Source organism: Peromyscus leucopus, chromosome 6, assembly GCF_004664715.2.
Source record: "Peromyscus leucopus breed LL Stock chromosome 6, UCI_PerLeu_2.1, whole genome shotgun sequence".
Lineage (NCBI taxonomy): Eukaryota > Metazoa > Chordata > Mammalia > Rodentia > Cricetidae > Peromyscus > Peromyscus leucopus.
This window is the reverse complement of record NC_051068.1, coordinates 72,952,273-72,964,779: the sequence shown is the minus strand read 5'-3', so window position 1 is coordinate 72,964,779 and position 12,507 is coordinate 72,952,273. Positions and strand designations below refer to the sequence as shown.

General features: G+C 46.3%; 1 protein-coding gene across 1 annotated transcript in view; it reads right to left on the bottom strand.

The window, feature by feature from the left end:
- Positions 1 to 11,631, bottom strand: part of Znf697 (zinc finger protein 697) — a 38,593-nt gene extending 26,962 nt beyond the window's left edge. The window contains exon 1 of the mRNA XM_028862813.2: positions 11,111 to 11,631. The gene's annotated coding sequence lies outside the window, so the exon portion shown is untranslated. The remainder of the gene's footprint in view (positions 1 to 11,110) is intronic.
- Between the last annotated feature and the right edge of the window lie 876 nt (positions 11,632 to 12,507).

The window sequence follows — 12,507 nt, the reverse complement described above, 5'->3', positions numbered from 1 at the left end:
TCCTATGGTAACCTCTGGGTGGTTACAATCCATTGGTATCATTCTTACTTTATTTTAAGTGTCTGAGCATTTTGCCTACATATATGTATGTGTACCATGTACTTGCATGGTGCCCTGGAAGGCCAGAAGAGGGTACTGGATCTCCCAGAACTGGAGTTACAAGGGATTGTGAGCCAACATGAATTGAATTTGGGTCCTCTGCAAGAGCACTAAGTGCTCTTCATTGCTGAGCCATCCTTCCAGACCATCATTAAAAAACCAAAAATGAGTAAGAAGCAGGTATTTCTTCAAGTCTAGCTCATAGTTTTGTCTCCTGTTTCTAGAATAAAGCAGGTTTTGTATCTGGCACACCCACACCCTCAGAGAAGAAAAAGATGAGGAACGTTCAGATACAAATATAGATACAGGTACAGATGTATCAAAACAAAGAGAAGATAAGCTTTATACTTGGAGAGACTATTTGCAAAGATGTACCTGATAAAGGACCATCACCCAAAATACATAGAGTTCTCAACAATAGGTCTGAGGAGATGGTCCAATCAGTAACATCCTTGCTCCACAAACACAAGGGTTTAGTACAACACATATGAGAGCCAGAGGCTGGAATACTCCCTTAACTACACTGTAGAGGCAGAACCCAGATAGTTTCCTGCTGAAAGACTACATTTCCCAGCTTCCCTGTGGACTACATAAGCCGTTTCCACCCCATAAGGGGCCGCACCCCATATTTCTCTGTGTACATTTTGGCCATCAGTACACATGGGTGACAAAGTTACCCCCTTGCTGTGAACAAATATGGTCGAGCCTGAGGTCACATCAAGCCTCTCTTTCCCTTTCCGTTCTCTACAGCTGCCTCTTGATAATTTAACATATGGTGCAGTGCACTGTAAAGGGATGGGATCTCAGAGTCAGCACCTACATCCAAAACAACCGAGAGGCAAATAACAATCGCTCTGCCCTCAATGTCTCCCAAACTGACATGCAAGGATGCTGTGAACAGGAGAACTTTGTACCTAAGCCTACTATCCGGCAGGCACCTGCATGCTAATTCAACTGGTCATGCCCTTTACCCTGGCATTTAATTCTTCTTAGCAAAAGCTGATTCCAGCATCTACACCCTAAGCACTCGTGTTCCCTCATTAAAAGAAGCTGCCAGATACTCTGTTACCAAACTCACAACTTTGGAAAGTTATTCAGAACATCCTGGCAGAGTCTTTGACAGTTTGGTTTTATACCTGTAGAGTGAACAAATGATTCTATTGAATGATATTCCAAGCCTTTAGATTCTTCCGGAGGAGATAACTTAGATGAGGAGAGTCGCTCCAACCCGGGCTCACCTGTGGCGCTTTGAGAGCATCATCTAGTCTCTACACAGACAGAGAGCTCCACAGCCGGAGCCTGCAACCTCAAGCCTACAAGGCGTACACAGGCTTTGACAGTGAAGCCTGTGGATGTTTTCTAAGTAATTCCCAAAGCCAATATCTGCCATAGCTCATTTAATTTGGTTATCTGGCTTTATAAATTATGCCTCTAAACAACCAATCTATCTTTAAATAGAATCGTGTTAAGAAATATGCTTACTGCGGTCAGTGTGTGGTGACCTGGAGAAGGAGCAAAGAGCTGGCTTTAGCCTTCGTGGCTAATTCGGTCTATGGTGTAAATTATTTCTTACAGATTTGACATGACTGACTGCTTTCATCTGTCATCTGTTGGTTGAGTGCATGGAATGAGAAAGTAGTTTTTAACAGTTCTGTTAATAGGGTTAGTTTTAGAAAACTTTGTAAAGTGAATCATTTACTGACACAGCAGTCACTAACTTGGGTGGTAACTTAGGATGCTTTCTACAACAGTGGTTCTCAACCTGTAGGTCCCGACTCCTTTGAGGGTCACATATAAGATATCCTGCAAAATATCAGATATTTACATTATGATTCCAACAATAGCAAACCTACAGTTATGAAGTAGCAACAAAAAAAAAAAATTCATGGTCGCTGGTCACCACAACATGAGGAACCGTACTAAAGGGTCACAGCATTAGAAAGGCTGAGAAAGACTGTTCTCAAATATTCTAAAGATGTGCCTGCTGAGGATCGAGCAAGGCAGTCATTGTCGCTGAAAGTATGTTTAAATTGGAAATGAAAAATCATTTCTTTGGGGGAAATACAAATTACAATTAAATTATCTCTAGGTCTCACAATTGGATGTTAACAAAAATATGTATTACCATGGTTTCAAATACCAGCTATGGCCACTTAAAGTACCAGTCCCAATTTTTAAAAACTTTACCTTAACAAATTGTTTCTAACCAAGACTTTTGTTTTACTTAAGACACTATTTTTGTTCATTAAATAATGGCTGGTATTGTTAATACTGAAAACAAATATATCAAGTTCATCATATGTAAAAAAAAAAAAAAAAAAAAGCAAGGGATATCTCTTAGACACATTCTGTTCAGATTCATTCCTTGGATGCCGACTTTGACTGACTTCTTATACACAGCTTCCAGGGGCTTGTTGCTTAGGCAGAAGTCAGCCATGACAAACAGCTGCTTACAGTCACCTCGTCCTTCAGTAGAGCTCTGGTGCATGGCCCCGCCAGTGGTACAACTGCCTTTTAACTCCTGTTAATCTTGACGCAAAAGTTTTCCTCAGGTAACTTTGTCTCTTAACGTTCCCCACAAAGTTGCACAGTTAATACCTCCTGGCTTACGTTCTGGATCTTTGCCAACTGTTAAAGTTTTCTCATGGCCCCTGGGATGGACACTCTAACTGCTCCTCCCCTCACTGCCCTTCTGTCAGCCTTACTTAGAGATCGACACCCCCAAATCCCTAAAAGCAGTTTAGGTGACCTCTAAAAGGGGGCTAATGGGCCGTGAGCCACCCAACTCGTCCCTCTTCTTGTCACTCTGGCCATTGTTTTGGGAATTCAGAACTAAAGCGGCTGGACTGTAGCCTCCCTTCATCCATGACCCGCCCCCAGTCTCACCAGCTCAGACCAGCTCAAGAGCCTTCAGGACCAGCAGACTCCATGCCTGCTGAGGTCCTCTAAGATTAAAAAGGACTGGATCTGACCACTGAGGTGAGGTCTGTGCCATCTCCACAAAAGATGTTGCTTCCACACCAACGAATCCTAACTGGTTTGAGATGGAGCGGAGAAGCAGGAACCAGAAAAAAATCAACCACAAACCTCTTCCTATGTAAGGACTCCTGGTTCCCTCCCACCCTGGTTCCTCCCCTGATCACTTCTTCCCCTCCTATTAACCCCATACTTATGTTTTTACACCGTCTCTCTAAAGTGTTTTACTTATGGAACTTCATCCTCTACCCAAACAAAATGTCCTGTGTAAGCTCTCAAGATAGCTCTCGCCCTACAACAGCTCCATTTGTTCTGATACATCTGCAAAAAGACCTTTTAAACGCTGTGGAGAAACTCTAGGTAAGAGGGCCCTTCATCCTTTCACCCCAAGCCAGATACAATTTGTTACATGATTCTTCTATTGCCTCCTGTTCCCTTCCTCTGAAGCTGCGTCTTGCTGGTTCATTTTGACGACAATGGAGCTAGTCACTGTCAACCTGAATCAGCTCTCTGCCCACTTTCTCTCACTGGCCCACCTCTGCTCCTCCCTATCCCTTAACCTTCCCAGAAAAATCTCGCAGTTTTACTCTGTAACCAAATCATCTATTTCCAGCCCTCTAAGAATTATTTCCCACGTCTCCACAGGAATGCAGGGCAACAATAGCATGATCCAATGCAGCTGATCAAGTTAAGACTCCCCCCGCTATGTGACCTGAGGACCCCTTCTCAATAGACGCAGAACTACCCCCTCCAACAAAGACCCTCCTCAGCAGAACACAACTGTAGTATCCCTACCCTGTATTTTGTTTATATCCTCTTGGAGCCAGGAATGCTAGTTTTCTGCTGAAGAAATGCACTTCCCAGTTCCCCTTATGGACTACTGAAGTCTTTCTGCCCTATAAGGGGCCCACATACCATCTTCCTCTGAGGGCATTTTGGCCATCATCACATACGGATGACGAAGACACCCACTTGCCATAAGTAAACATGGTCCCGCCTAAAGTCAGACCAAGCCTCCCTTTTTGCCTTCTGTCTCTGTCCAGCAGAATAATCTTTTAAATAATCTAACAGACAGGAGGATCCCTGGGACTCTGGCCATCCACCCTAGTCAGATCAGTGAGCTCCAGGCTCAGTGAAAGACCCTGTCTCAAAACTTAAGGTAGAAGAGACAAGGGAGACTGCTCGGTGGTTGCTCTTTCAGGGGACCTAGGTTCTATTCCCAGCACCCACATGGTGGCTCACAATCATCTGTAAGTCCAGTCCTAGGGCCTCAGACATACAGATAAAATACCCATACACATAAAATCAATAAATAAATGTTAAGCCATCACTGACATTTGTTTAAGAAAATAAATCAGATGGAGAACAATTAAGGAAGACAGCCAGCATCCACCTCTGGCCTCTGCACAAGTGTACACACACACACACACACACACACACACACACACACACACAATTACGGATTAAAAATGGACAAAAGATCTGAACAGACATCTATCAAAAAAAAATCCAAACAGATGCCAGATGCACATATAAAAAAGTGTTCAATATCATGGGCTCTGGGAAATGGCAACCCAGCTGTGAGACATTGTTCCCACCTTCAGGGATGTGCAAACCTAAAACTACTGCACCTGGTGCTGATGTAAACAGAGCAGCAGAGAACTGCATTCTCTGGGGGAAACACAGTACATTCTTTACAAAACTAAGCATAGTCTTACCATAAGACCTGCATTTACACGCCTTGGTATTTATCCAAACAAGATGAAAGCCTGTCAAAAAACAAAAAAAAAAAAAAAAAAAAAAACTGCACATAAATCCCTTACAGCAGCTTTGATCTTAAACTTGGAGACAACTAAAATGTCTTTGAAGACATGACTAGATAAACTGTGACATTCCAATGAAATGTTACACACACATGCAAGTATACAGGCACACACACATACACTCACCCACACACTCACACAAACACATCTATCAATCTATAAAAAAATGTATACTACCGAAAGAAGACAATGTGAAAATGACTATACACTTCAGTCCCATGTCTATGACTCTGGAAAAGGCAAAACTACGGAGAGAGAGTTGGAACAAAACAAAAAACAAACCAGTGGTTGCCAAAGATTTCAAGGGAGTGATGGGCAAAAGATTAGAACGCCGGTGACGTCAGGAGCATCACACTGTCCTGTACACTGTCACAGCAGTACACAGGTCATTATACATGTGGCGGTTCACAGAGTGCACACCACCAAGAGGAAGCCAGAAGTGGACAGGAGACCTTAGGGGAAGAGGCAGTAACGGGCTTCCCGGGCGTAACAAACGCACCAAGCTGGTCCAGGGCGCTGAGAGTAGTGGGACAAGAGGCACACGGGGATCCCGGACCTTCTGCTCAACTCTCCCAGGAACCGAAAAACTGCTCCAGCTCAGATTACAAGCATTTGCTCTTCCCCACATGACCTTGTAGAAAGTTGGTAGTACCCTCATACTAGGCAAGAAGGAAAATGAAATATTTAAAAATAGGCTATGTGTTTAATAAACGCACAATCAAAAATATCTATTGAACGTGCCATAAGCTACCATTCTTCTAGGTTCTGTGTTGCTAGAGATTAGGTCTACCAGATTTATATTTCAGTTCAGTTTTCAAAACCACCTACCATTGTCAGAAATCTTTATTCATATCTGCTGAAGGGTTACCAAAAGCGCAGGGAGAAAATGTGACTCTTTACCAAGGTTCCCAAGTACGACAGAAAAGCAAAACAGTCGATTGGAAAGGGGAGACTTTTCAGTAATGCCCTTCATCAAGCATCAAGCAAAATGTGCTCACCACATGGCAGTGCACGGCAGTGAATCCAAACTGCGACATTTCCTAGAAATAAAACCCAGAAATAATGGTTGCTGCCTTGTGATTTACAGCAGGATCCTGACAAAGGTCTCAGAAGGCCACAGGGATGTAATATGCCTCCTTGAAGAATGGCCACACCTAGCTTGGGAGACAGATGCACAGAACATGATCTGCTGTGTAGATAGACACAGCTATCCCACGAACCACCTGTCGGAAGTCGGGTTCGACCTCGTGACAGCTGACGGTCCTGTCCACTCAAGGAGGAGAGGCTGCTCCGCCATCCATACTTGCTGAAGTAAAGCCCAAATCCCTCTTCACTCTCTCAGAGGTGTTAGCAGAAATGCTTCCTCACCCCAGACTTTCTCTTTTTTTATTTCCCTCCCTACTGGCACTCAGGGAACCCCTATGGTTTTCTTACATGGACAGTAAAAAGGCTCTCCCTAGCTCCAGTGAGGGTAGACAGGCCAGCAAGGACATAGCTGAGGCAGGGACCCCACCCACACAACCTGAAGTCATTACCCTCCACCACCTTTCAGCAAGGATGCTAGCACAAGCACACCAAAGCACGGCGCAGCTCTGCATCTTCCAGCTGGAGCTTAGCAGTCAGTCCCACTGAAAAAACATGAACAATAACTAAGAAAACCAGTTTCTTTCTTGTCTTCCTTCTACGATAGAAGACAGCTGTCAGCATTAAGATGTTTCATGCCTCCATGTCTGCATTTACCCATGACTAATGATTCATCGTGAACAGAGTTCTGAGAGTCCACCAAATGCCATGCTGTGTTCTGGACAGATAGTCCCTGCCATGTGTGCAGTTGAATTTTCATGAAGAAGTCAATGAAACCCAGGCATTTCAGGCAATGCCAGAGACTGAAGGAGAGGCTAAGGATGGCCTGGAATGACCAAGACAATCTACTGGGAAGAGAAGAGACTTAGCCTGGAAAGAACAGAAAAAAAATTCAGATAGGCTGGAAGTAAACATAAAACAAAAAAAGAACAGTAATTCGGGGCAAAGTTCTGTGCCCAAAGGCCTTAAGGATTCTAAATTTGATCTTTCCAACTGATGGCCATAGGAAATTAAAGGCTTGAAGAAAATGTGGTTGGTTATTGTTGTTGTTGTTGTTGTTTTGTTTGTAAAGAAAGAACTTCACTTCTCAGAATGAGAGCCAGTCAGATGATTTTAGAAGCCCGACGATGCGCCTGGCAGGGAACCTGCGAATGTGGAGCAAGTCCCTCCCACAGAAAGCAGTTCTGAAAGTTGTGCCGATCAACAGACCTACATTCCAATGCATCTCCAGTTCAGAATCTGGGGCTCCAGGCAAGTTTCTTGACGTCTCTCTGACCTCCGGTTTCCTTGTTTTTAGAATGGAGATAACGGCAGTTACCAGATGAAATGAGGCAACTCATGTAAGCTGTCTAATTTGTTCTGTGTACGTGCAGAGGTGCACATGGACACAGGTGAATAAATATGGAGGCCACAGGACAGCCTTGGGTGTCGTGACCCAGGTGCTACCCATATGTTTATGAGTCAGATCTCTCCGTAAACTGAAACTCGACAAGTAGGCTAGGCTGGCTGGCTTCAGGGATCCTCCTGTCTCTGCCTCCCCAGGGCACATGCCACCATGCCTGGCTTTTTTTTTTTTTTTTTTTTTTTTTTTTTTTTTTTTTATGCCTGGCTTTTTTAACATGGGTTCTGGGGATCAATTTCGTGTCCTTGTACCTGCAAAGCAAGCACTATACCAACTAAGGCACGCAAGTCCCCAGCCCCAAATGTCTTACTGTAATCACTGACGTATTCAATGATGTATTCCGTAAATGGTGATAGCTATGAATCACATGAAAAGAAAGCAAGAAAAATATTCAATTATTCACCAGTGGGGACAAAAACTGAACTGGAAGGAAACAAAGTTTGAGGAGTTAATCGGCCCTGTTCTTCTACTGCTATATTTTGGCCCTAGCAGTCGACTTAGTCTGTAAAAAGGAAGAGGCATGTTCGATGCCTGACTTGGTGGCAAAGAGCAGGATAGTCCTTGGCATCTTGCCTTCTCATAAACACTTTAATACTGAGAAGAAAATCACCTTCTTCGGGTGTAGACCTATAAAAATAACTGACTATGCACTTGCATTAATCCATTCCATATGTTGCTAGAGTTTGAAATCCAGGTTGGCAAAGAGGCTCAGTAACATGGTTCCCACGAACATCTTTTACTAGACACCGTGACAAATGCTTTCAGGGTCTTGTAAAACTGGGGAAAAGGAAAAGTTTCGGTATACCATGAACTAGAGGTTTTATTTCCCATCGCGATGAGTCCTCCCAAGTCTATGAGAAAGATTCCATGGCTTTACTATAGAAACCAAGTGAGAGATAAAATAAGCCGCACGTGGGCTGGGGATGGAACTCAGTTGGTAAAGTGCTTGCCAAGTTTTCACCGAGGCCTGGGTTGGATTCCCAGGACAGCATAAAATTAGGTGTCCTGAAACACATCTCTTTCCGCAGCATTCAGGAGATGGAGGCAAGAAGGATGGGAGCCGCAGAGCTGTTCAGTCATCCTTGGCTACACAGTGAGTTGGAAGCCAGCCTGGGCTACATGAGACCTGATCTATAAATAAATACAAGATGTGTGTAATTTTTCATTGCTTTCATTTATTTATGAACTTCAAATCAAACATCCTTTGTGCATCTGCTAGTTAGTTATAAAGCATCAGGCAGGGAAAAAAAAAATCATTGTCCTGGGGGGGGGTGTTTGCAATTTAGAGGGAGAACAAGATGAACAGCTCTCACGACAGACTGGGAGAGATGTCACCAAAATGCCATGAGGATAAGACGAATACCAACTAGGAATTCTTGAAAGACTCCCATGAGGGAGTTGTGGATTGGAACAAAAATAATGAGAGGCAGCACAGGAATGTGCTACAGGCATGTGGTGTGACCTGAGTAACCAATGCTCAAGAATGTGTGTTGTATCTTGGGATGAAAGCTGTTTGTTGCAAGCACCAGTAGATAACGTAGATACAGTAGAGAAGGGGGTAGGCGCTGGATATGTCAAGAACTCTGAATGTCAAATTTAAGTTTTTAACCTTTGTCAGTTACATTAACACTAAATAGCATGTGGTATACCCAGAAACCTGCCAAGAGGCAAAGAAAGGGAAAACAACGCCTTAGAGAGAACTTCTCAAACGGCACTCGAGGCACCCACAACGGCTGCGATCTGGACTTCTTCATGAGGCTTTCTGTGTTCTTGCTTTGGAAGTAGACAAGTTCTTTCTTGTCTGGCTGTATCCTTTTTAGTAACCAACTTTTACACTTTCTCCTTCCTTTCCCAGGACACTAAAAAAATTAGGCAGATAAGTAGATTCTGGAGAAATCCAAAGAGCTTTTGGCAGGAGGAAGAGGAAATGTTATGCAAATTCATCAGCCTCAGACATGCAGCCTCCAGTGAGGTCACCCTGGTTCCTTCCATCTGGCTGCATCCTCTGAGTTTTCTGATTTCTTGTCACTTACTCCTTTATTCCTGTAGTTTTTGAACGCCATCGTGTGTGTGTGTGTGTGTGTGTGTGTGTGTGTGTGTGTGTGTGTGTGTCCTGCATGACCTAGAAGGCAGCTTGACTTTCCCTTGGTTCAATCTCAGGTTATCTCACTCTCTCTTGAGCCATCAATTTCCTCCAAGGATCCTACCTCCTCCTACACACACAGCCAGTGTGTGCAACTGGAGACCTTTTTCAATGCGTTTCGTTCCATTTGAACATTTTGTTCATTTCATATTCTAATACTAGCTGCCTGGACAACGCCAGTTAGTTCCTTCCAACTTAGTTCCCATGTTTCATCTAACTAGCAACGCCAGTGGGAAACCTTTCTCCCCCTCCAAGCCTTTTGCCCGGGGTCCATCCAGAGCATCCTTCCTCCTGTGAACTTTCGGTAAACCCTTCTCCCTACTTAAGAGACAGTCACTTGGCTTTAAAGTGTGTTGAACATTAAGTAACAACCAAGCGTTTCCTTAAGGGAAGGGATACATTTGGATAGACGTGGAAGAGCAAGAGTCACACTCCAGCTGTGTTCAAACTTGCCCACTTGTCCACCACAGCTCTCCAAGACCACGAGCTTGCTAGCCGTTGCCTCACCGCATTTACCACAGCGGTCTCTTGGGAAGAGACCCACTGTACGGGAATGCTGACAGCCAACTGTGCCTGACTCAATAGGCAGGATTACAGCACCACCAAATTAAAGTATGCCTCATGCTCCTGTAGAGGGGCAGCCGATTCACTGGGGGAGGGGAGGGGGGTAAGAAAATGGTTAATCATGGAAAGTCCCAGAGGAAGTCGTAAAGTCCCATTCGAGAGTCCTGTTATTGTGTACTCTGGCTGTAAGATACACCCAGGGCCCCTGTGTCCCGGCTCCTCTTCACCCTCCCTTATCCAAACATATGCCTCATCCCAGGCCACCTGAGTGAGTCTCAATAAGCCCTCTGGCTGCAGGCTCCAGCTCTGTCCACCACCTGCCCAGGACCAGCCAACGTGGACATTTGTGACTGGGAATTCTAGCAACGTCAGACAACGAGCCCTCTTGGGCCACCAGCCGCTGCCTAGCCCAGCCTTCTTCCATCCGCAGGTCCTTATTGTGCCTTTTGCCCCGTCTGGTCGCAGCCCCTAAACGGTAATCCGAGTCGGGCAGACAGATGAGAGGAGAGGAACAGACACACATTTCACACGGACCCAAATTAACCTGCTGCCCCTCGCAAAGTCCCCACCCTCATCCCTTTTCCTCGCGGTGGGGCTGGGGGCGCTGACTGAGCAGGCAAAGGGAGCGCGATCTAAGCTTGTGAACCGCTGCACACAAAGCCCTTCACCTTCTGCTCGCCTTGGAAGCTCCTCCCTGGGTTTGGTCTCCTAGGGTCTCTGATGCCCCCTTCGGTGGTCTGTGGGACGGTCCGACTCGCTCTAGCAGCGCAGTCTCAACCTCTTCCTCCCCGCCCCTCATCACTGAGCCCAAAGGGAGCTCTGCTGGGCTTTAGGGACGCGAGAGCTCCCCGTGCGTCCACGGTTCCTGAGCCCACGGGATGGCAGACCACGACCTGGTGTGTGGGACACAGCTTCGCGCGGCAGCTCAGCCACAGCATACACCCCAACCCCAAGGTGGTCAGTTCCAGTGCCCAGCTCCCCATCCCCGAAGGGGCGCGCCCAGCCTCGCGGCGCTCCTACCTGCGATGCGCCGGGCGGCTCCGAGCGCAATGCCGGAGCCTGGCGCCCGCGCGTCTGCCGGGTGCAGCGGCGGTGCGGCCGCGGGCTGGCACTCGGGCTAGCTGCCCGCTGCCTCCTCGCTGGGGCTTCCTGTGGGGCTGGACAAAGGACATTTCCTGGGAGGAGCGGGGGAATGTTCCCAGCATGCCTCGATTTGTAGTTCACGGGGACTTCCTGCCACCGCAGCAGCAGCAGGGTCCCCTACTCAGACCCCAGGACTGGAGGAGACGTGCTCACTGCGTCCCTGGACACTGCTGGGCGGGAATGGTGCGTGGCTCATCGCTGACCCACCGGGCGCCAGTGGCAGAGTCGCGCGGTCCTGCAGATGTGTGTTGCGTGCACGGGCTCACTGTGCTGTGCGTGCGGTGTGAGCGGCCTTTTCTTTAGAAATTAAGTTTGCGATAGGTTCTCTTTAAGTAGACTTCCCCCCTCTTCCATGAGGGGAGACGGAGATGGGGACACACTCTGACACCCAGCGTGGCCTGGAACTCACCTGGACCACTCACCGCGGTTCTCATTCCTCAGCTTCAGGCGTGTACCAAACCGAGTTTGTTGTTTTGATTGTTTCTCTAGTGTGTCAAGGCTCTGCCTTAAAGCTCCCCCTACATGCTAGGCAAGTGCTCTGTCATCTACCAACTTTTCCACCTCCCCGTGTCTCTAACCCAGAGGTTCTCCACCTGTGAGTCGCGACCCCTTCGGAGGGCGAACATTTTCACAAGGGTCACCTAAGACCACTGGAAAACACAGATATTTACATTATGATTCATAACAGTAGCAAAGTTACAGTTATGAAGTAGCAACGAAAATAATTTCATTGTTGGGGGTCACTGCAACATGAAACTGTATTTAAGGGTCACAACATTGAGAAGGTTGAGAACCACTGTGCTACCCAGTCAGGATTCAGCTGCGGCATGTTAAAGAAAAGAACTAGACTGCTCTCCTAGAGTCCAGATCCTTAAGGTCTTGGCATTTTGTCCCTAAAACCATAAGGAGCTGATCATTCCCAGATCCTGGCCGGGTGACATCTCTTTCCTCCACTGTTGGCCTCCGCCCAGGCTTCTTTTCAAGAAAATTAATTGAACTGAGAGATAGAAAATAAACTTCATGGATTAGATATGTGAAAACCCTGAATTAGGAACGTTCTGGACTTTCTGTCTTACCCTCACTCACTGTTAGGATTCAGCTTTCTCAGCCCAGTGGAACATGCCATGGAATGTGTGTTTGGGCAGGAAGGACAGCGGCATCCAGAAAGGGACTCCACTTCCAGCCTGGCAAGGTCTGTGAGTCTTCCATGTGTTGCCATCGATTTGTGGGGCTCAGAACCTTGTGGGAAATGTAAAAACTAAATGAGGAAAAGC